At 41.5% G+C, this 24,808-nt stretch overlaps 1 protein-coding gene across 2 annotated transcripts in view; it reads right to left on the bottom strand.

The window, feature by feature from the left end:
• PLXDC2 (plexin domain containing 2) overlaps window positions 1-24,808 on the bottom strand; it is a 418,545-nt gene that overhangs the window by 332,694 nt on the left and 61,043 nt on the right. The window lies entirely within an intron of this gene.

The raw sequence follows: 24,808 nt of genomic DNA, 5'->3' as shown, positions 1-24,808 counted from the left end.
CGTGGTTAACATCAAAATAAATAATTAACAACATCAGAAATCAAATCCTGAAGTCCTTCCTTAGATTTTAGTCTGGCCTTATTTTGGCAAAACTCACACTGTCAATGAAGTCAAGAAGAAGAATGTAATGCTTCAGAATCCATTCTATCAGAATAACTGTTCAAATGCCCATTCCTGAAGCCGGGAGAATCTGAGCTGAGAGCTGTGTCTATAGAAGAACAATGCTCCATTCAGATAAAGCAGGCTTATGGACTACACCAGATTTTGTATGGATGGATATGCAACTCATCACTTCACAAATCCAAAACAATCTTTGATCCTATCTTTTTGCCCAAATCCACCACATGGAAAGGATAAAGCCTGACACAGACCATATGTCAGGAGAGCACTAAGTATTTATCTGGTAAGTACTAAGGCAATCCAGAAGTCTACCTCTTTTCTGTGGTTTTGTACCCAAGTTACAGTGGGAAAACTCTGCACTAGCAAGCAATATGGATCCAAATTATCATTTAAACTAATAAAAACAAAAAAGGAATCTAAGCTCCAAAAGCCAAAAATAACACCCATGTCTTCTGTGGAGGAATCTGCAGCTTTCAACAAAGTTACTTTTGCAAAGTTACCAACTGTCCCAGAATTTATACTCCTCCAGGTTTCTTCCAAGGCAGCATTTACTAAAAAAGATATTCTATGTTGTGTTACTTAACCAGATAATTACAATGGAGTAAGGAATTATTAAAGATCTTCCTTCTCTCATTTCTATTGTCTCTTTGGTAGTCAGTTCTCCTCTAATGGAGATCGGGGCCACTTCAAAAAGAAAAGCTGTCAATTTCTTTCCCCCTCCAGTGTTCGCATCTGATGATCCAACAATCCCGAAAGCAAAGTATGTCATAGTTCCTAGTCAGCCTGTCTGAAAAGCAAAGTGTTTGTAACCTTTAAAATGTTTCTTTCATGGGTGTTATATCTCTAGCACTGTCAGCTCTGGAAGAACCCTCTGTGGCGCAGGAAAATAATAGGTGTGAATTTCCACTATAGTCCCAGATGTTTGATAGCTCTAGCTGCTTCCAGACACTGCCATGAAGAGCTATATTGGACATTAGTTCTTTGCTCTAATAAGCTGACAGGTAAGAGTTTTTTCTATCTGCCTAGGATCTTTAAAGTAAACTACAATTACTACTTATGTAGGTAAACATTTTTTATAGCACAGCAACAATTTCTGTATTAGAATTCTACTCCTAGGGCCTAATTTACAGTACATTTGTCGGGAAATATTTGCATGTGTGCGAATACCTGGCTATTTTTTCCACACACAAATTCCCAATTTGCACCCACATGTAGCTAGAGAAGCATCTTTATAGCCATATTCGGGTGTCACTTTCATACACGTATATCTGCTACCATAAGCACAAAACAGATGTGTATCTGCATGCCAACCAACTGACTGAAAATCAAGTCCCTAATATGTTAAGTGAACACCACATTCCTATAACATCTAAACTCTAATGCCAGTCAGTAAACTAATGGCAATGTCATGCACTGCCTCATGGGAAATCAGAGCTCTCGCTTTTCCTGCCAAGGTGGCACATATATTCACTGAAATAAATGTGAGTTAGGCACCTAGGCGCTTTTGAAAATCCCACTAAGCACCTAGCTGCATCTTTACAAATACATCTGAAATCAGACCCAAAGTCTTTTGTTTCTCTACTTGACTAACAGAATGAATATTGCACTTTCATAAACCCAAAGTAAAGATAAAGAATTATACATCTTAAAAATGTTGCTTTGCAATCACATTATGCCAGTGTTCTTTCCAAGTCATATTGGATGTCTACGAGTTATAGACTTTCCATTGGTTCACTTGAAAGCATCATCCATGTATAATGCATCTGTATTTTGGTTCTGTGATGTAATGGATTCTAAAGAAAGAAAGGTAAACCTTTGAGCTATTTGCCAGTTTTTCCTTACACAGGCATCTGACTGTGGTAACTTCTGAGAAACATCTGTTATTGAGTATTAACTTGCTTCCTCAGGAACCTGACAGTTTTGCTTTAACCTTGTTAGAGAAGCCTTGTTTTTAATTCAGTTGGGTTAGACTTGAGGATTAGTGCTTACTATCCAAGCTAATTCCCCCAACATGTATGTGTTACAATATTTACACAGCAATTCATTGAGTTTATGAATTAGACAGGATTAAATGTTCATTATTGGCATGTGAAGTTCCAGATTCACAGCTTAGGACTTGATCCACCATCACATATTGCTCAAGGATATAATGTGAGAACTGCTGTACTGCACAGTTTATCTTGGCTATCCCACAGTATCACCAGGTGATGGAAAGAAAGCTGTGTCAGTAAACGATCACTATTGCTACTTTCCTACATTTAAGCTCTAGCTAATCCAATGATGCCAGAAGTTCTTTTATGAAAATCTTTTTATTTTATTAGTCTTGTTCTCAATCATCTTTGACATACAGAAAACTGTAGAAAATTATCCTTAGGAAAAAAAATTACAAGGCAACTGGTTCCAAGGGATTGGGAATCAGGAGGCGTGGGTCTGTTCCTCAATCTACTCTCAAAGGCCTGGGTGCTAGTCCCTACCACCACTGATTCACTGCGTAACCCTGGACGTATCGTTCAGCATCTCTATGCCCAGTTTGTAAAAGGAAATAGTACTTACCCACCACTGGAAAGCACTTTCTCAGATGAAGGATGGCATATAACTGCAAAGTATTATTACTGGTTCAGTAGCTAATTTTCTAAACAAAATATCTGTATTGTTTATTTTTTTCTCTGACAGTTATTTAATATTTTCTCCCAAAGCAGACCAACCCACTAACATACTTTACAGGCTATTGTCCTGCCAAATTTCAGATACTAAACTCTAGTGTTCATTTTCTATTTGCTTGATATTAAGACTTTAAAAACAAACAAAACAAAACCCATGTTCTTCCAGCATGTTTAGGGGTTGTCCTCTTTACCCTTCCTTATCTGGATGATTAACCTTTCACACATCATGTACAAACATTGTCACACAAATCCTTCAAACAGATCCTCTTTCAGGAAGTTTCACCTTAATTCCTTTAGTTTTCCTTAGCTTTAAGGGCCAAATCTACAATGTGGTAAAGAGCGAAAGGAAACAAAGAAGCTTTTCATTTCAGTTTCATGTGAGTGAAGTGTAAGTAACCATAAAAAATGGGGAGGGGGAGAGGCATAAACAACTCCTCCAAGGCAACACTTCATATGATATAACAATGAATACGATGTCTGTAATGAATGAGAGTTGAAAGCATCGAAGTGTAGGTTCTTATTGTCTGCTATCACACCTAGGAAGTTCAGGCTGAGCAAGTTCCTTGGAGAAAACTGCTAAGTGTTCCAAAGAGTATTTGATGCAGAATACGGCTATGGCATTGTTTGCTCACTTTCAATTGCTTTTCTTTTTAAAATACCGCTACCATCCTCAATCTGTGCTGCAGACCATCACAGTGGTAGGAAGTGTCAAAATTCCACTGGGTACTGGCACTTCAGAAAGGGATGTGCCAAGTACATGGCTGAACTGGTTAATAAATGACCCGGAAAGATGTATGAAGAAGATTCACCCCTATGGCAATAAACACAACTACTCAGGTTCTTTTGCCATTAATTTACTTTAAAGAAACAAGACAGCACTCTTGATTTAACAAAGTAGATACATGGATCCATTGTAATTACTGCATCATCCTATTCTATCACATGGGTCCCTCCAACATATTTTGGGGAATGCACTTTGTTTTGGAAGGGATTTTTGTTAATTTCCAGTCCCATTACTGTAGCACTGCAGTTTCTCTTTCTCTTAAACCATCCCCATTTTGTTTTGTCTCACTGGCCATTTGTTCCATTATATCCAATATCATCCTTACCCTATATTCTGCAGCATGGTCCCCATCAAAGGAAAATTATCCCTCAACACATGGCAGCTCTTTTCTGTTGGTGCTGAAAGTAGCAATTTGAAACAAAGTTGAGTTATGCAATGATCACAATGGTTCCTTCTGGCCTTGCACTCTATGATATTATTGATTCTAGTCACTTCCAAACCTCTACTGCTGGCTTGCTGGAAAAGAACTGCCTACATACAGCACCGTCATGTGGAGGGATGATTCTGGGGAACTTTCCTGCTTGGGTAAGATGAAAAGTAGTATGGGAAGATGCAGGACCCCCCCCCACACACACCCCTAATATCTCACTAAAATTGATCACTATAATTAATTGTGTCTGTTACAGAATTGTTGGAGGCAGTAATGGATGCAGGGGTATTAATCTTTATTTCCTAGCACCATCACCTGACCTGGCTCAGAGTCACAAAAGTTAATGTATTTCACTGTTCCACTGTAAAATACCAGGCTGAAGACCCCTTTAACTTAAAAATATAAATCAGGCTATTTTTCATATTGTCTATACAAATATATATTTTAACGTGCTAGTAGAAAATAAAGACTTTCAATAAATCTATCAGTATTTCTACCAATATTAACATGAGCCAATGTAGATAACACAAAACTCTATAGTTTTAGGCTCATTTCTGCTGTTGCTCTGTAGCAAATGGTCAATGTCTGCACACCTGGTTGCTTCAAGTAGGCTCCTAAATGTATATTTAGGCTTCTAAATGAAAGAAGCCTGATTTTAAGAGCAGCTGAGTAAGCACCTGTAGCTGTCACTGACTTTAATGTCAGTAGCAGGTGCTCAGTACTACTTAAAAATAACAGGCCAAGGTGCCTAAACATGGATTTTGGAGCCTAATGTTAAGCTCCAATATTTGGAAGTGTTGGCCATAATATATCTACATATGATACTGTGATCAGCATACTCAAATGTGTCATCATTTGACCAGCACTGACTGTGCTTGGCAATTTTATTCAATATGTCACTCATGATAAAGGCACTCAGCTCACGTAACTAAAGTGTGCACTCCTATATGTAAGCGGGGGAATAGTCCCACTATTGTGGGGAACTTTTCTGGCTTCTGCACTACTCCAGTGAAGTGGGCTAGCGAAAGAATCTGAGTCCTCGCTCCCACTTCCTTTACCTAGTGGCCTCCCTGCCCTTGAGGACTCCCCTTCCACTCTCCTGTCTGGCAGAGTCCTCGTAACCCCAACAAGGCTGGGCCCAGGGTTCCTGGGGGGCTCGACCCAACCCTGCTGTGGTCACCTAGGATGGGGCTAGGGTGTGCCCACTCGAGGGTACTCTCTCTGCCCTGGGCACTTCTCTGACTCACTGACCATTACATACAAGTTAAAGCAAATGCAAGTCATTTAATCAACAATTAATTTTAAAAAGAATACAGAAAAATGGGAAAGGTTAAAGGAAACACATCAACCCGCTCTGTGGCAGGGAACATCACAAACAGTGTCTCTGGAATGTCAGGGCAGTTCACAGTCTGTTCCTTGTAAGTCCCAGGCCTCCTTCTCAGGCCCTGGCTGTGCTGCAGGGATGCTGTGGGTTGGACACTTGCTCTGGTGGTGGCCAGACGCTCTCAGGCTCTAAGTGGTAGGACCCTTCTTCCCAGTGTCGCCCCCTCCCTGTCGGGGTTACGATCCAAGCCTGGCCTGCAGAGCCTCTTGGCTGAGGCGTCTCCCTGTGCTGGGCTCACTGCCCAGGGTCCCCCTTGCTCTCCCCAGCTGCTCACCGGACCCAGCTCCACCACTCGCTCTCAGTACTGCTGCTGCTGCTCTGCTTCCAGCTCCCTGGGCTGCTTCTTTGGCCCCTCTGCCTCTGGTTGCTACAGCTCTGCTCCCAGGACAGGTCTACTCTGCAGGCTGCTTCTGTGTTTCTGCTCCCAGCACTGACCTGCTTCGTGGTCTGCTTTTCTGGCCCCTCTGGCTCTGGTTGCTGCAGCTCTCTCCCAGGGCACGTCTGCTCTCTCTCTGGGCTGTGCCTCTGGCTCTGAGGCTGCAGCTCTGCTCCCAGGACAGGGTCTGCTCTCTCTGGGCTGCTTGTCTGGTCCCTCAGGATCTGGCACAGCACTGCTCCCCAGCTTAGCTTGGGCCCCTGCTTTCTCCTTAGCTCGGTCCCACTCTGTCTGGCCCACGCAATTCCAGCTCACATAGAGGACAGGACCTCTGTGGCCTCCTTACTCCTTGATTAGCCTGCCCACCCTGTCATTCAGGCTTACCTGAAGCATTGGCCTCTCCCCATTGTTTCTGGGGTCTGTCCGTCTCAGGGTCCTGATTCCCCATTGACCCTTCCCCTTTGAGTACTGGGAGCTAGCAACTAAAACACCCCCACTGAATGTTAGTAAGGGGGCAACAGTCCCCTTACATATAGAACAGTCACACATACACTTATCTCAGAGACTGAAAAACTGAAAAAAACATGTGTTGTTATCCTCTTAAAGCTACTGATGACCCCTGCCTCTCCCTCTGTTTCATCCATCAGACATTTATCATTGCAATATGAAAATGTTTATTGGACAATTATCAAGTAAGGCCTATAGAAAATCCTTGTCCTTCATTCTGTGCACAAAATTGCCATTCATTGAAGAGAATAGCGAGAATGGGATTTTTAAAATGAGATCTAATAAAACAGGTGTTGCTCTCCTTGCACCATTGTGCTCTTAGATTTAACTGGAAGGCAATGTGAAGTGATGTCTGCCACTGACAAGTCCCTCCTTGGTGTCAGTAATAACAGAGTGCTCCATTTGTGTTGTCAGACATGCACAGAACCCTAGAGGATTGATTAAGGTGGGGCAGTGATGCTCAATCTGTCTAGAATGTTTGGCCTGATATTTTACTCCTTACAACATGCTATGCAAGTTCTAAGCAACCCAGCTGTCTCTACACAACTGGCAGAGGAAAAACTTATGTGCAGAATGCCAGTCTTGCCAGCCCTGCAGGAACATAATGTCAGCAGTCAGTCGTTTTTGTAATAATTCCCTGAACTAAATATTTATTTTGAACTGGGATTTGTGCAGATGTTTGTGTCAATACAACTTTAGCACAAATATCTACATAAGAAGACAAAAATCTCTTCAAAATAAGTAATTAAAAATAGCTTCTGAGACAAGGAATGGAAAGTACTGGGGAGGAGGGAGCATTTAACGATACAGGCTCTGCTTTTTCTCCCAGAAGCCACTAGCAAAGTATTGTCTACACAGCTATTTTTAGAGCGCTAATGTGAGCCCCACTAGCCCAAGTCTGCACACCTGGGCTAAGAGGCTCGCAGCTGAGGGCTGTGTAGACGTACCCTCAAAGACTTAAATATAGCTATAAATCAATTTGGCATATTCTTAGCCACACCACACAGTTAGCTTTTTACTCTATCTGTTACTAAGAAAAAGCAAATGAAAAAGAAATTATTTTCTGTACTGCATCGCTTGAAGCAGATGGGAGGGTCAGAACCACTGACAGCTCTGAATGAGGAAAAGCAGGCAGCAAAACAGATAAATCACACTAGTTAAGCACTTTGCATAGGCTTCAGTTACTTGGCCTGGTTCTAAACTTCCATGACTTACCAAAGCCCAAATGTGAAACAAAATGTGTGACAAAAACCCAAAAATGAGGGACAAAGAAAAGTGTACTCATGCAGGAACCTTGAAATGTTGTAGATACATTCCTTTGCTGTGACTTCTGTAGTGTAAAAACAACGAGGAGTCCTTGTGGCACCTTAGGGTATGTCTACACTGTGGAATAAGGTCGAATTTATAGAAGTCGGTTTTTTAGAAATCGGTTTTATATATTCGAGTGTGTGTGTCCCCACAGAAAATGCTCTAAGTGCATTAAGTGCATTAACTCAGCGGAGTGCTTCCACAGTACCGAGGCTAGAGTCGACTTCCGGAGCGTTGCACTGTGGGTAGCTATCCCACAGTTCCCGCAGTCTCCGCTGCCCATTGGAATTCTGGGTTGAGATCCCAATGCCTGATGGGGCTAAAACATTGTTGCGGGTAGTTCTGGGTACATATCATCAGCCCGCCCCCCTTCCCTCCCTCCCTCCCTCCGTGAAAGCAAGGGCAGACAATCATTTTGCACCTTTTTTCCTGAGTTACTGTGCTGACGCCATACCAGGGCAAGCATGGAGCCCACTCAGGTAACCATCACCGTATGTCTCCTGGGTTTTGGCAGACGCGGTACAGCATTGCTACACAGTAGCAGCAACCCATTGCCTTCTGGCAGCAGATGGTGCAATAGGACTGGTAGCCGTCCTCGTCGTGTCCGAGGTGCTCCTGGCCACGTCGGCTGGGAGCGCCTGGGCAGACATGGGCGCAGGGACTAAATTTAGAGTGACTTGACCAGGTCATTCTCTTTAGTCCTGCAGTCAGTCCTATTGAACCGTCTTATGGTGAGCGGGCAGGCGATACGGATTGCTAGCAGTCATACTGTACCATCTTCTGCCAGGCAGGCAAGAGATGAGGATGTCTAGCAGTCGTACTGTACCATCTTCTGCCGAGCAGCCATGAGATGTGGATGGCATGCAGTCCTTCTGCACCGTCTGCTGCCAGCCAAAGATGTAAAAGATAGATGGAGTGGATCAAAACAAGAAATAGACCAGATTTGTTTTGTACTCATTTGCTTCCCCCCCATCCCCTGTCTAGGGGACTCATTCCTCTAGGTCACGATGCAGTCACTCACAGAGAAGGTGCAGCGAGGTAAATCTAGCCATGTATCAATCAGAAGCCAGGCTAACCTCTTTGTTCCAATAAGAACAATAACTTAGGTGCACCATTTCTTATTGGAACCCTCTGTGAAGTCCTGCCTGAAATACTCCTTGATGTAAAGCCACCCCCTTTGTTGATTTTAGCTCCCTGAAGCCAACCCTGTAAGCCGTGTCCTCAGTCGCCCCTCCCTGCGTCAGAGCAACAGCAAACAATCGTGCATCTGAGTTGAGAGTGCTGTCCAGAGCGGTCACAATGGAGCACTCTGGGATAGCTCCCGGAGGCCAATACCATCGAATTGTGTCCACAGTACCCCAAATTCGAGCCGGCAAGGCCGATTTAGCACTAATCCACTTGTCAGGGGTGGAGTAAGGAAATCGATTTTAAGAGCCCTTTAAGTCGAAATAAAGGGCTTCATCATGTGGACGGGTGCAGGTTTACATCGATTTAATGCTGCTAAATTCGACCTAAAGTCCTAGTGTAGACCAGGGCTTAGAGACTAACAAATTTATTTGGGCATAAGCTTTCGTGGGCTAAAACCCATTTCATTACATGCATGGAGAGAGAATAGGCCACTTCCACCTTAATTGAATTGGCCTCATTAGCACTGACCCCCCACTTGTAAGGCAACTCCCATCTTTTCATGTGCTGTGATATATTTACTGCTTATTGTATTTTTCACTACATACATCTGATTAGGCGGGTTTTAGCCTATGAAAGCTTATGCCCAAGTAAATTTGTTAGTCTCTAAGGTGCCACAAGGACTCCTCATTGTTTTTGCTGATATAGACTAACATGGCTACCATCAGGAACCTGTTCTTTAGTGTAGTTCTCTCTACAACTTCAGTGTCACGATTCCTAATTTCTGAGGCAGATGATTTTCAACAATAAAACTGAAGGAACACTAAATTTGCATGAAACATGGTCACTTTAGTATTAAAGTGAGTGAAGTCCTCAGTAATTAGAAAAAATTCCATTTGTAGCCTATTAATACCCTGACTCAGGATGTAAAAGGGCATAATCAATTCTCTCACCTGGATCCACTACTCAGTAATCAAAATATCATAATTCATAGCTATTTCTGCCCAATCTAGCTGAATGGAGACAGTTTTGCCTTAATATAAATTTAAAAAAAAACACAAAAGTTGGAACCTCTCACTTCCAGCAACAGAGCCACTGGTCCCCAAAGCAGAGGAGATACAAAACTCATATATATATAAAATTACATATAGTACAATTTGGAACCAATAAAAACAAAACCACAACCATTATGTACATGATATTCTGTGACAATTTAGCCTTGTTGGACACACTCTTCTGCCTCGACTTGGAGAAACTGAAAAGGGAATCCAGTACTGAACCAAAGATACATAGGTTATTAGATTAGCATAGGAAAGGTCTGTTCAAAACAGTGAATCAACACCCCAGAAAGCAAAACTGCAAAAAACTGCAAAACTGCAAAAAAAGGTAAGAAAATATGTTTTTCCTTTCTTCTGTGTTATAGCCACTGTTGTGGTCAGAAGTAATAATTCATGAGAGGCAGCAAACAGTGACCATCATCCATCAATTGCACAGCAAGGGTAATAAAAACAGTGAACAATCTCAAAAATAGTAATTACAAACAAAGGAAATAGGTGGAAGACTGATCCAAACAAAAACAGCCATTCAGTAAATCTTTTAGAAGGTAAAATTAGCTAGAGTTTAAAAAAAAATGCAGCAAAGAATGCATCTTAGAATTCAAAGACCACTGCTACTTCCCAGAGCGAATTGGTCTGCCACTCTAACATTCATTCTATGCTAACAGAACAATCTTTACGGCACTTCTTACAATCTCCAGTTAATTCTCGTTTCTGACAGATTTACTCTTTGTGCCACACAAAGAATAGAGTGTATCATCCCCAAATTTACAGCACATAATCTCTGAGTGAAGACTAAATTTTCTGAGGATTTTCAGGTAAATTCATTAGTTTGAGTTAAAATGCATTGAAAAAGCCCCTTGAAAATAAGGTATTGTTTTTTGAATCTCATGTTTTTCATGCACCTCTAGAGTCAGCAAATGGCTTGTAACTTAACTCTTCAAATTTTCCATATACTTAAAACACATTGAAAAAACTGGGAATAGGCACCTTTGATGAAATTGGGGGTAATTAAGTAAAATCATTGGTAGCATCAGAGCAACTTCAAGGTAACAATACAACTATCAGTCACCACCACACTTCCTATTAACATATAGGTTGCTGCTCTATTAGACTAAATAAATCAGTGAAGCAAGGGTAATAGTACACATTTGGCAAATAGTTTCCACGGGTAGATTATGTGCTCTCCTATATTCAAACAGAAACAGAGAAGGAAGGATGTCTGTCATTTTTTTTTCAATAATACACATCTTTCTGAAGTGCCTTGAGAGAAGCCTGGCTGATCAGCTGCCCAAAGAATTGTATCCAAACATTGCACTGAGAGCAAACTTGATGTTTCCTCGTCCAATTTGTCACATCTCTCTGGCAGAGCAGGCAATGAAACCTCAAAGAATGTTCCCAGATTTCTGATCACGCTGCTTGGAAAATGGAATTATTTAATCTGCCGAAGTAAGGACTTGGAGAATTATGCAGCTTTTTCATGACTGCCAAACACCACAAAAAAGGCATTGACCAGGACAAGCAGACGAATGACTCACAGACACGTGGGATGAGTTTAAATGGCAGGCTGCAACTTTATTATATATTGGTGAGGGGAACTACATGTCCACCCTAGCTCTCACATACCAGCCATTTCATTGGTTCCAGTGCAGGTTGCAGGTCTTTTACCACAAACCAAACAATAATTCAAGGCAAAGGGGATGGAGTGTTAGAGGCCACAAGGCAGGGTGGAGGGATCCTCAGTTCACAAAGACTTCAAGCTCTCCCCCACACGACCACAATGTCCAACTTCACAATCCCGGGTCTCATTTACATCTGAGAACTAGCCCTTTTAGCCTTTACCTGCAGTGCACTCCGGCTGCAAGTTGTGACGAGTCAGTAATTGTCACAGCATTATAACTTCAAATCCTATTGTTTTTAACCCAACTATGGTACCAGAAGGAAGGCGAAAAAATGAATGTGCTACATGGCAATTTTGCACAACAGGAACATTCCCCCTTTGAATCCTAAAAACAGGCAATTTCTTAGAGCTGCAGGAACCTAAGTGGCAAAGCTTCTAATCTATATCCAAAAGGGAAGGAAGGAGGGCAGACAGGTCAACTAACTAGAGCAAAAGAGGTTTTGCAAAGCCCAGGCTTATTTGAAATAGACAAGTAGGGGCACAAAGCAGCCAATCAGCTGGTCCCATCCCCGTTTACCCAGCCAATCTAAGCAGAGAAACTAAGAAGGGGACAGTCCCTTTCCTACTGTGCATGCATTTGAACTTTTCCCATTCCTTGCTGTCCAACCAGAGTACCTTCCCCCACTAAAGATGGTAAGCGGCATCAGACTTCTTCCCCTGATGGGAATGGCTTAGATTGAAACCTGTGTCCAGATCACTTCCAGAAAGTGAAAACACGTCTTTAGTGGTGCTACTGTAACCCACACACCTTCTGGGTGTGGTGTTCTGTCCCACCTAGTGGCACTGCGACAACTTAGAGCAAGTTAAATGAGTCTGCTCTACAGCCTTATCTAAGAGCAAGTTAGCTTTTAGCTCATGCAGTGGAGGCTCATGTACTAAGCTTCAGAGGTCCCCAGTTCAATCCTGCCCGCTGATGACCAGGGTCTGTTGGTGTTACACTAAGTTTTAGGATTGAAAAAAGAATTGAATGCTTTAGGTTCAGCTCACTTGATCTATTGAACTGGTTTAGGCACTTGAACATAGAGTCCTCTAATATATCAGACTGATAATACTGAGCATCATATTTGTTCAAGTCTTCTTTGTATCATCGACATGCCCCAATCAAAACACCCCACTTTTTGGGTCTCCAGAAATTATTTGGACTATAGAGGCTCTCACTGACCCAGAAAGCAAGGAATGCCAGAAACTCTTTGAGGAAAACAACGTATGTTCAGATTTATGATCAAAGATAACATGCTCAAGGATATCTAGCTTGCAGACAGACACTCAGAACATGTTTCAGAGTGATAGCCATGTTAGTCTGTATCAGCAGAAAGAGCGAGGAGTACTTGTGGCACCCTAGAGACTGACAAATTTATTTGAGCATAAGATTTTGTGGGCTAAAACACACTTCACCAGATGCATGCAGTGGAAAATACAGAAGGAAGAAATTACAATGTTGGTGTAGAGGGCTTCTACATCCATAGTGGCCAGGATGGTATTTTCTGGAAGATCACCGATGGATTGTAGTTTCCTCAGGAAGTCAGTGGTGTCTCGAAGATAGCTAGGAGTGCTGGTAGCAGAGGGCCTGAGGAGAGAGTCTACATAGCCAGACAATCCTGCTGTCAGGGTGCCAATGCCTGAGATGATGGGGCGTCCAGGATTTCCAGGTTTATGGATCTTGAGTAGCAGATAGAATAGCCCACGAAAGCTTATGCTCAAATAAATGTATTAGTCTCTAAGGTGCCACAACTACACCTCATTCTTTCCACTCAGAACATGCTAACTCAGGTTTTCAGAAATCACATCCTATCCAAGCATTTCTGTGCTCTCCTTTGCAAACCAGGTTTCTGCAAGTTCTCTCTCACAGAAATAATAGTGGTCAGCTCATCTCTTACTACTTTCTCATTATGCTTTCAGCTGAGTCTTGGACAGGGCTCCTTTTGAAGCTATGGATGCTGTTCATTTATCAGTCAAAGGCATTCCTTTCCTGCAGAACTCCACTATATCCTCAGCTACCACTGGCTTGGGAAGTGACAGATTGGGACAGGAAATCTTCCTTAAGTCTTCTACCTTATATTTCAATTCCCCTTGGAAGGCCCCAAATCCTAGTTTATGTTAATTAGATGCACATACTGACACAATTAGTGGCCCTGTCTTTGCAGGAGGAAAAAAAGAATTCTTCGTCTGTTGAGTTCCTGGCAAGACACATGGAAAATAAAAAGATTTTAGAGGAAGGCCAGGATAACAATATATTTACAAATAGTCTGGAGAACCCATTAATCAGAGATGATTTTGTCCCATTTCTCAGCAAATGAAGAAACCCACCAGAACCCATAATAATTTGTGGAAGAAATAACACGAGAGAGCAAGAAATAAGCTACTTGTATCTGTAACAAGGAGAGCTTGGTCTGTAAAGGAAGGCATGTGCTTCAGATCACTCAACTACTAGGAGGAAATATGAACAGCTCATCTAGTCAGTCTCTTGAAAAAAATAGTACATGTACATTAGAGACAGCAGTTTTCTTGATTCCTCTGTCAATTGAAGACTGCTGGAACCAAAGGACTCACACGTAGTTATCTACAGATGTCCCACCCCTACCCCCCAAAAATGTTGGCTTTCTGGAGGAAGAAGTTTGCCAGTTAAGGTTGGGAGCCAGGAAAACAGACTAGATTTAGAGCCAGAGATGATGCTGAATAATATAGCACAGAATACTGATCCAACAGAAAACATACTGCATTGTACAAGGCATCACACTCAAATAAAACATGAATTATTATTCTGTACGTCTTGTAGAGTTCTTAATACATCAGCCTTAGTCGTCCAATCAGTGGTGCAAGTAGAAATCATTTCTTGCCAGTACGCTACTCTCATGAGGGGGAAACAAAGGGATGGAGCACGCAACTTTTTCCCCACATGACCCCCCACGTGACTCCTCCCTGCCCCCAGCCTGGGGCCCCCATGCTCTCCCTGTCCCCTCCCCATGATCCACATCCATCCCACGTTAACGGAGGGGTGGGCTCTCTGTCCTCCTCCTGCTATGCTGGAGACTTCTGCTGTACAGACCCCAGGCAGGAGGACTCAGAAGACACATCTGTGTGGAAAGGCTGGGGGCTGGGCTGGGGGCAGAACAGCCATGCTGGAGGAGCTGCCAGCACGGGACCATCTGGTGGCCCCACGTTCTGCTTCTTTTGCCACTGCGGTTCCCTGGAGATCAGGGCTCTCCGGAACCACAACAGCTAAAGGAGAAGAATGTGAGGCCACAGGGCAGCCCAATTCCAGCAGCTCCTCCGGCACAGCTGCCGTACTGCCCCCAGCCCTGGCCCCCCAGCCCAGTCCTCTAGCAGGCCTGCTGTAGAGACCCCAGGCAGGAGGACTCAGGAGATGTGGCTGCGTGGAAGAGCTGGGTGTGGGGTGGGGCTGGAGGCGGGCTCCTCCTGTTTCTTTCCGTTATGCCGTACCAGCTATAAATATCTTACTGGTACAGCGTACTGGACCGTACCTGCACCACTGTGTCAAATGCTACTAAGCTTGCCTTTAACTAGACAACCAGCACCCTGGAGGAAACAAGTGTCATATATACTATAATTCAGAAGCTTGAAATACCAGCAGATTTTATGATTCATGACCTGGGATAAGGCATCCACAAATTTACCATTGTTTATTGTTTGGAGGAAAAACACATGAACATATTTGGCAGTTGTGAATGCTTAAGTATGCCAGGCTGAAAAGTTTCAGTGATTAGTTCCAATGTCTAAGTATACTATGAATAAATTCAAGATAGTTGCCACTGTAAAACTACCAGCCATATCTCTGATTAACCCTATAATAAAATAAAAGATGCTCCTCCAGTTCCAACTTATTTATTTTCATTTTTACAATGCCTTCCATTCCTAGTTCCAGTCTTCATAAATTCCATGGAGTTCTATCTGTCATGCTGCCATTCTGACAAGCAGGGACACAGATGCAGAAAAAAATCTTGCTTATTAAATAGGGCTGTCGATTAATCACAGTTAACTCACGTGATTAATTCAAAAAATTAATCATGATTTAAAAAAATAATCGTGATTAATTCCACTGTTAAACAATAGAATACAAATTGAAATTTATTAAATATTTATGATGCCTTCAGGGCTTTGGAGCAAAGCCCAGAGCTGGAGCGCGGAGCAGCTCTGGAGCAGTGGAGCTGCAAGTTCTTGCCTGGAGCTGGAGCGGAGCTGGAGCACAGCTCCAAAGCCCTGGATGCCTTTCTACATTTTTAAATATATCAATTTCAATTAAAACACAGAATAAAAAATATACAGTGCTCACTTTATATTATTTTTATTACAAATATTTGCACTGTAAAATGATAAACAAAAGAAATAGTATTTTTCAATTCACCTCATACAAGTACTGTAGTGCAATCTCTTCATCATAAAAGTGCAACTTACAAATGTATTTTGTTACATACTACACTCAAAATCAAAACAATGTAAAACTTTAGAGCCTACAAGTCCATTCAGTTCTACTTCTTGTTCAGCCAATTGCTAGGAGAAACAAGTTTGTTTACATTTATGGGAGATAATGCTGCCCACTTCTTATTTACAATGTCACCTGAAAGTGAGAACAGGTGTTTGCATGGCACTGTCTTAGCTGGCATTGCAAGATACTTACATGCCAGATGCGCTAAAGATTCATATGCCTCTCCATGCTTCAGCCATTGTTCCAGAGGACTTGCTTCCATGCTGATGACACTCATTAAAAAAATGTGTTAATTAAATTTCTGACTGAACTCCTTTGGGGAGAATTGTAGGTCTCCTGCTCTCTTTTACCCTCATTCTGCCATATACTTAATGTATTGCTGTCTCGGATGATGACCCAGCACATGTTGTTCGTTTTAAGAACGCTTGCACTGCAAATTTGACAAAATGCAAAGAAGATATCCATGTGAAATTTCTAAAGATAACTACAGCACTCGACCCAAGGTTTAAGAATCTGTAGTGCCTTCCAAAATGTGAGAGGGATGAGGTGTGGAGCATGCTTTCAGAAATCTTGAGAGCAACACACTGATGCAGAAACTACAGAACCCAAATCATCAAAAAGAAAATCAACCTTCTGCTGGTGGCATCTGACTCCGATGACGAAAATGAACATGTGTCAGTCCGCACTGCTTTCGATCATTATTGAGCAGAACCTGTCATTAGCATGGATGCATGTCCTCTGGAATGGTGGTTGAAGCATCAAGGGACATATGAATCTTTAGCGCATCTGGCATGTAAAAATCTTGTGACGCCAGTTTCAACAGTGCCATGCAAATGCCTGTTCTCACTTTCAGGTGACAATGTAAACAAGAAGCAGGCAGCATTATCTCCCATAAATGTAAATCAACTTGTTTGTATTAGCAATTGGCTGAACAAGAAGTAGGACTGAGTGAACTTGTAGGCTCTAAAATTTTACATTATTTTAATTTTTGAATGCAGGTTTTTTGGTACATACAAATGTAGAATTAGCATCAATTTTCATGACAAAGAGATTGCATTACAGTACTTGTATGAGGTGAACTGAAAAATACCATTTCTTTTGTTTTTTACAATGCAAATATTTGTGATAAAAATAAATAAAATGAGCACTGTACACTTTGTATTCTGTGTTGTAATTGAAATCAATATATTTGAAAACGTAGAAAACATCCAAAAATATTTAAATAAATGGTATTCTACTATTATTTAATAGCACAATTAATCACGATTAATTTTGTAATCATTTAACACCTTATTATTAAAGCAAACAGAAAGGAATAAGATCAGGGGTAAAATCCTGACCTCACTGAAGTCAGTGGCCAAACTCCCATTGACTTCAGTGGAGTTAGGATTTCACCCCAACCTTTCTTTCTCAAGGTGCCCTTCAAGCACAGAATTGAGCAGTGTCCCTGAAGACTTTCCTACCACCCTTTTACCTGGTGTGAAAGGAAAACATGAACACAGGCTAAGTCAATGTGTGATGAATCTACACATGTGTTCCCTTGTTTGGGCATAGTGACTGATCTACCTAATCTCTTCAAGAGTAAAGTGACTGCTATGAATGCATCCCAAAATCCTTCCAGTGGTGGTGACCGCATTTCTCGTAGACAGTCAGTGTTGGTAACAGGACTGAAAATATCTTTCAACATTTTTCTTGTACCCAGCTTGCAAAGTCCTTCTCCATAAACTCAGTAATAAAAGGTCCCTAGGATTTTTATCAGGAACAGAAAGTCTGACCCACTATTTGTTTCTTCTGAAACAAATTTTTCTGCCTGTGAAAGAGCCATTGTCCATTGATTGCATACCTCATTTTCATAATCTATCAGGCTATTAATTCAAAAGACACATCAAGCCCCATCCATTCAATGGGTGTTTTCTACTGTAGACATGGGTCTGTTGAGAATATCTGCAAGGCAAATGACTGAAATTCCACATCTCTGGTGCTTAGACTCACTTCATGACAGAACACACATTTGGATCTGTAGTAGTTATAGAACCTCTTTGCAGCAACCAACCCCTTAAAATTGAAAATATATTGGAAATAGAAGCTACTCCGGGAAGGAAGACAGGAGGAATATTTTTTAAATAGTACATTCATACAATTAAAAAGGCATTTCCAGTGCATTGCCTTTTCTATGGCCTTGTCTACACTGAGGACTTTCTGTATTGCTCCCGCTGCTAGTGCTAGCAATGGTGGCTCTGCTAGTGTACACCAGCTGGTGGTGTTTTTCACACATCTTGCAATGCTCCCACCATTTTTAGCACCAGTGCCAGAGCAACAGTGGGATAACGTCAGAAAATCCTCAGTGCACTTACAGCTCTTCTGTCTGTCTATAAGACTGTAAGGTCTTCAGGGCAGACAATGGGGAGAGGATCTGTTTGTTTTTTACTCTATACACAGCAGAGAGCATATTATGGGTACAGAAAAAAAAATCATGTTACATTTTAGTAATTAGTTTGCAGTGACGGTATTTAAACAGATCCTCAAAGGATGTTGCATCATTTTAAATAACTTTGCGGGTTTTATTGTTTTATTTTTTATACTTGAACTATGCATGATTACAATACAAAATAAATATACTGATTTTCCTTCATAGAATGATAGAATACCAGGGTTGGAAGGGACCTCAGGAGGTCATTTAGTCCAACCCCCTGTTCAAAGCAGGATCAACCCCCAATTTTTGCCCCAGATCCCAAATGGCCCTCTCAAGGATTGAACTCACAACCCTGGGTTTAGCAGGCCAATCCTCAAACCACTGAGCTATTCCTTCCCTCACTATCCTCTTCCAGGACTTACCTTTTTTCTTTCAAAGTTTAAACTTTACTCAAACTATTTCTTTGTACCTTAGCATTCCAATAGCACTGTCCACCTGCATTAATCTTCTATTGTCAAGGAACTGTAAACAATTCCCTGCCTACATTCAGTGTTTGGCCATTCAAAACTATACACACTATTTTTCTGCTCTGAGTCATTAATATATTACCTCTGATCAAGCTTGTAAGGATAAAATTATCGGTAAATGTGGATTTCACTGTCCACACACAAACTGATGAGAAAAAATTTTCATCGATAATGATCGAAGTCTACAGATAGGCAAAGTAAGAAAAATGCTGCTTGATAACATATTACCGTTTGATTTAAGGATACTTACTTTGTATATTTTGACAGGTGATCTTGACAATTTGTTGTAATGGTTATAATCCTTTAGCTTTTTGAATCTTTGTCTTCTGTAATTAAATAATTGTCTGATCCCCCTGTTGTCCAACCTTCCCCCCGACAATGTCCCATAACTGTAAAAATTTACATTGATCAAAATTTTAAAAACACATACAAAAAACAAACACCAATATTATCCATTGAAATTATTTAAAAAATTGGAATTCTGCCAAGCCTACCTATGATACTTCTAATACTGTAGGCAAACTATTGCAACCCTTACTCTTTAATGTAGTTCGTACTCACATAGGTAATTCTACTGACTTCAGTGGGAACATTCATATGAGTTAGGGTTTTCAGAATCCATCCCTATACTTTATAAAGGTTTTGAAAAATGTTTCATGGCATAAATGCACAGAAAATAATATCACTTGTAACATAATGTTTGAGCAAAGTAATTGTTGCCATTAGTGAATCCACATAATATTATAATATACACTTATCTTTTGGGCTCTGTATCAATTTAGGAATCTGGGATGAGATTATGGCCCCACTGACGTCAATGATAAAACAGCCACTGATTTCAATGGGATCAGGATTTCAGCCCTGATCCTCAAAGCCTTAATTGTACAAAGCTCTTATCAGCTTCAACAGAACTTGCTTGTGAGGAAAGCTTGCAGGATTGGACCTCTGATAATATTTACTGGTTTCATAAAGATAATCTTGTACATGTTTATTTGATCACAGTATTAATTGATGCCAGAAATTTTAACAATTTTAATAATTTTCAATCCCTTTAAGTTCCATGAAATAAAAAATTCACCAGTGCAATGCTTTGGTATGACAGAGAGAATGTCTTCTATCAACACCACTTCAATCATCAGAGGCCATTCACTGATCTTTATAGAATGGAGATTCTGTGAAATAAGGAATGTGGGATACAATTATTACTACAGTCATTGAAATGTGACACACGCAGGAGAGGAACAAAAGCTACCTATCCATTAGTTAGAGAATTAGAGTTTCAGCTAATAAAAGGCTCAACATTTCATCCCTTCTCTGTTCTACAGAAGCCTTTTAAACTATCTTTTATCTTCTCAAAATGAAAACTGATAAATTAGAAATGGAAAGAACAGCTCCAAAGCTAAACAGCTTGTTCAGAATAGTTATATATATGGTCTTTCTGAAATGTGTCCAATACCTAAATTATTCTGATAAATTAATTTTCGTGCAATTGGCAAAAAGTATTTTCACTGCTTCTCCTGTACTGATTATAATTCTTGTGCACTGCACTAACCTGTCTCAGACAGTCACTTCAAATTCAGTAAGCATAAAATGAGGACTGGTCCAAACTTGACATTTCTTTGAGTATCCAAGATGACCCTACTGGATATATGAGAAATCATTCTCATGATATTTCTGACCTCGTAGTAAACAGGAAATACCTAAAATATCACAAGAAACTTAAAAAGAAAAGGAGTACTTGTGCCACCTTAGTGACTAACAAATTTATTTCAGCATAAGCTTTCGTGAGCTACAGCTCACTTCATCGGATGCATTCAATGCAAATGCACAAGTACTCCTTTTCTTTTTGCGAATACAGACTAACACGGCTGCTACTCTGAAACTAGAAACTTAGTGCTTCCAAGATTTCCTATCTATCTCATTTCTAGGCCACAGAAACATGTACAAATTTAGTTCAACAAATACTGTGTCTTTTGAAATGAGCCACTCTGTATACTATGACAGGTTTCAGAGCAGCAGCCGTGTTAGTCTGTATCCGCAAAAAGAAAAGGAGGACTTGTGGCACCTTAGAGACTAACAAATTTATTTGAGCAATAAATTTGTTAGTCTCTAATGTGCCACAAGTCCTCCATTTCTTTTTTTTTTTTGTATACTATTTATTTCCTTATGTCTAGATTGTTCACTACTTGGAATTTTCTGAGAGAAAATGGAAGTTTAGCTGGATAGAGGGATTTTAGTTTTGTTTTCCCATATATATATTATATTTATATATATTTCTAATTAACAACTTTCTTCAGCTTTGCATGACACTCCAAAAGCTGCAGAAACTGATTTAATCTACCAAAAACAGTTACGTTTCTAGAAAACTATTCCTCGGATCCTGAAACAGCAGGTCGTTTCTGTCCCTATAAATTATCTCCTCAAATTGCCATTAACTCCAGGAAGAGACACTCTCTTTATGCCCCAAATCCTTTCAAATACCATCTCAAGTCTCCTTGCTTCTCATTAACCTATGACTTCTAGAACTCTTTCCAACAGAACAACCAGATCCTTGAGTCTTCCTAGTTTCTTTTAAATTACCACTAATTATTCCATTCTTTACCTTGCTGTACCATATCTACGGTTGAATCCTGGGCTGGAGGTGAGACAGCAGTTTCTAAGCTGGTAGACAGTTTTATAAAAATTGTTCTCATTCATCATCTTCTCTACAGGCTGCTCTTTTGACCTTTTTGTTGCCTAATAAGAGCAGCACAATACTAGAGATGTCACCTGTATGATGTATTGCAACCGACAAAATCTTCTTATATTTACGCGTAAAGACTGCAATCAGCTGTGGAGCATCCTGCAACACTTGTGTGTGACAGATGCTATATAAGATTATGCTTTATTATATGACAAAAGCACTTTTGGGTGGCTTTTTAATCACCTGCACTGATACGCAGCTCTTTTCTCGCTTGTGCCTATTCCCCAAAGGTAGCTAAAGTGGAATAACCTAGGTATTTTTAAAGACCCCTCTCAAGGAACTATGTCAAAAATCTTTATGCTGCAGTTACAATGATCGAACAAGCAGCAGTTAAGCAGTCTAGTTCTTGTTTTAGACACTCTGCATGGGAACATGAAAGTGGCAATTAACAAAGAACAGACTGAACTGATCTTTTTGGGGAGATCTAGCTCTGGTAAATGAGCTCTCTTATTAAATTAACATCTTTTTTCTTATTCAAACATCCATAACAAAAGTACAAATTAAACAACTATTTCCACATGGATGAACCCAACCACAAGGGCAAGAAGTGAAGATTAAAAGGAAAACTCAGCCTGAAAACTAGTTTCCAAAATGCACAGTTCTGCCACTCTCCATTCAATATACCAGACTGTAGCACTAAAAACAAAACAAAACTCTACCAATGGTATCAAGCACTCAGAGGAGACGGTGCTGAAACTCCCAAGTAAAACAGCACTGTCCCTTCATGTTGTAGATGATGGAACAGTTTGTAAGACAAAAACTCATCGAGTTTAGTCAGTTACAATTTCATTCAGCGAGGATAGGAGTTGAAGCAATAAGAGACTAAAGAATTTTTCTCTTTACTGTACTTTCAAATATTGAGGCAGGATGACAAAAGAGAAAATGCGCTAAACATTGAAAGGGTCTACACCAGAGGTGGGCAAACGACGGACTGCAGGACCCTCCAGCCAGTCCCCTGAGCTCCTGACCCAGGAGGCTAGCCTCCGGCCCCTCCCCCGCGGTTGCCCCTCCCCCGCAGCCTCAGCTCACTGTGCTGCCAGCGCAATGCTCTGGGCGGGGGGGCTGCGAGCTCCTGGGACAGCGCAGCTGCAGAGCCCGGCCTGACCCGGTGCGCTGTGCTGTGTGGCCACGCAGCTGTAGCGCCACCAGCACTCCAGGCAGCGCGGTAAGGGGGCAGGGAGCGGGGGGGGGGGAGGTTGGATAGAGGGCAGGGGAGCTCAAGGGGGTGGTCTGGAGCCGGGGGTGTGGATAGGGGTTGGGGCGGTGAGTGGACGGAAAACAGGGGGGTTGAATGGGGGCAGGGGTCCGGGAAGGGCAGTCAGGAAGGAGAGGAGGGGTTGGATGGGGCGGTGGGGGGCAGTCAGGGGCAGGAGGTTCAGGGGCAGTCATGGGACAGGGAGCACAGGGTGGTGGATGGGGCAGGAGTCAGGGGGGTGCAGTGGGCATCAGGGGACAGGGAACAGGTGGGGTTGGATGGGATAGGAGTCCCAGGGGGGCTGTCAGGGGGCACAGCCTCCCCTAACCAGCCCTCCATGCAATTTTGGAAACCCGATGTGGCCCTCAGGCCAAAAAGTTTGCCTGCCCCTGGTCTACACCATCAAGTTAGACAGCCATTGCTCATTTTTGAAGGAAAGAACAGGTGAAAAACAAGGGGAAATGGAGCCCCAAATGCTGGCAAGAGAAGCAAGATGGGATAGGATCAAGAAAATGTGCCCATTTTCAAAGGAATGAAACTGAGTGGTCCACAGAGATATTAAATATTTTGTACCAGAAAATGATTCTTGTAATTGCTTTACATTGCCTTACTTGACCATATTTGTCTATATTATGTTGAGTATATCTTGGCATATAGGCATTCTCTTGGCAACAGATTATTGCTGGTTTGGAAATACTATCAATATTCCTGCACAGATAGTGGTCAAAGACATACCCCAGCAGAAGGAAGAAATGTGATTTCATTAAGATTAGATCATGTCCTTGTTTTGGGTTCCAATGAAAGTAAAGGGTATTAATATTAATTATAATTATTATATTTAATATAACAATAATAACAATAATAATAACAACATAAAATACAATAATAATAATAATGTGTACTGCTGTAGTGCCTAGGAGCCTCAGTCATGGACCAGGACACCATTGTGTTAGATCAGTAATATTCAGGCTGAGGCTTGGGAGCTGCAAGTGGCCCTTTACTGTGTCTCCTGCGGCTCTTTGCAGCACACAATATTAAAACCATGTGATTTAATTATTAATCAATCAGGATGTTTTTACTATGTTATTAGTATAATTGTAGAATACTTGGTCAGTCATTTTGCTATATGTATAATGTGTGTATAACTAAAAACAAAAACACACACACACACATAGAGGCACCAACTCCGTGGGTGTTCTGGGGCTGGAGCACCCATGGAAAAGAATTGATGGGTGCTCTACATCCACCGGCAGCCCAAGCTCTCCGCCCCGCCCCATACCAGCTCACCTCCGCCTCCTCCCCTGAGCGCACCGCGTCCCCGCTTCTCCTCCCAGTGCTTGCCACTGCAAAACAGCTGTTTCGCAGCAAGTAGTGTCTAGGCCATCCCTGACAGGTGATTGTCTAACCTGCTCTTAAAAATCTCCAATGATGGAGATTCCACAACCTCCCTAGGCAATTTATTCTGATGCTTAACAACCCTGACAAGAAATTTTTCCTAGTGTCCAACCTAAACCACCCTTGCTGCAATTTAAGCCCATTGCTTCTAGTCCTATCCTCAGAGGCTAACGAGAACAATTTTTCTCCCTCCTCCTTGTAACAAACTTTTATGTTCTTGAAAACTGTTGTTCCACCTCTTCAGTTTTTGTCTTCTCCAGATTAAACAAACCAAATTTTTTCAGTCTTCCCTCATAGGTCACGTTTTCTAGATCTTTAATCATTTTTCTTGTTCTTCTCTTGACTCTCTCCAACTTTCACATCTTTCCTGAAATGTGGCACCCAGAACTGAAAACAATACTCCAGTTGAGGCCTCATCAGTGCAGAGCAGAGCAGAAGAATTACTTCTCTTGTCTTGCTTACAACACTCCTGCCAATACATCCCAAAATGATGTTTGCTTTTTTTGCAACAACGTTACACTGTTGAGTCATATTTAGCTTGTGATCCACCATGACCCCCAGATCCCTTTGTGCAGTACTCCTTTCTAAGCAGCCATTTCCCATTTTGTATGTGTACAACTCGTTGTTCCTTCCTAAGTGGAGTACTTTGCATTTGTCC

Source organism: Lepidochelys kempii, chromosome 2, assembly GCF_965140265.1.
Source record: "Lepidochelys kempii isolate rLepKem1 chromosome 2, rLepKem1.hap2, whole genome shotgun sequence".
NCBI classification, from domain to species: Eukaryota; Metazoa; Chordata; order Testudines; family Cheloniidae; genus Lepidochelys; species Lepidochelys kempii.
This window is presented reverse-complemented; position numbering and strand designations above follow the sequence as displayed.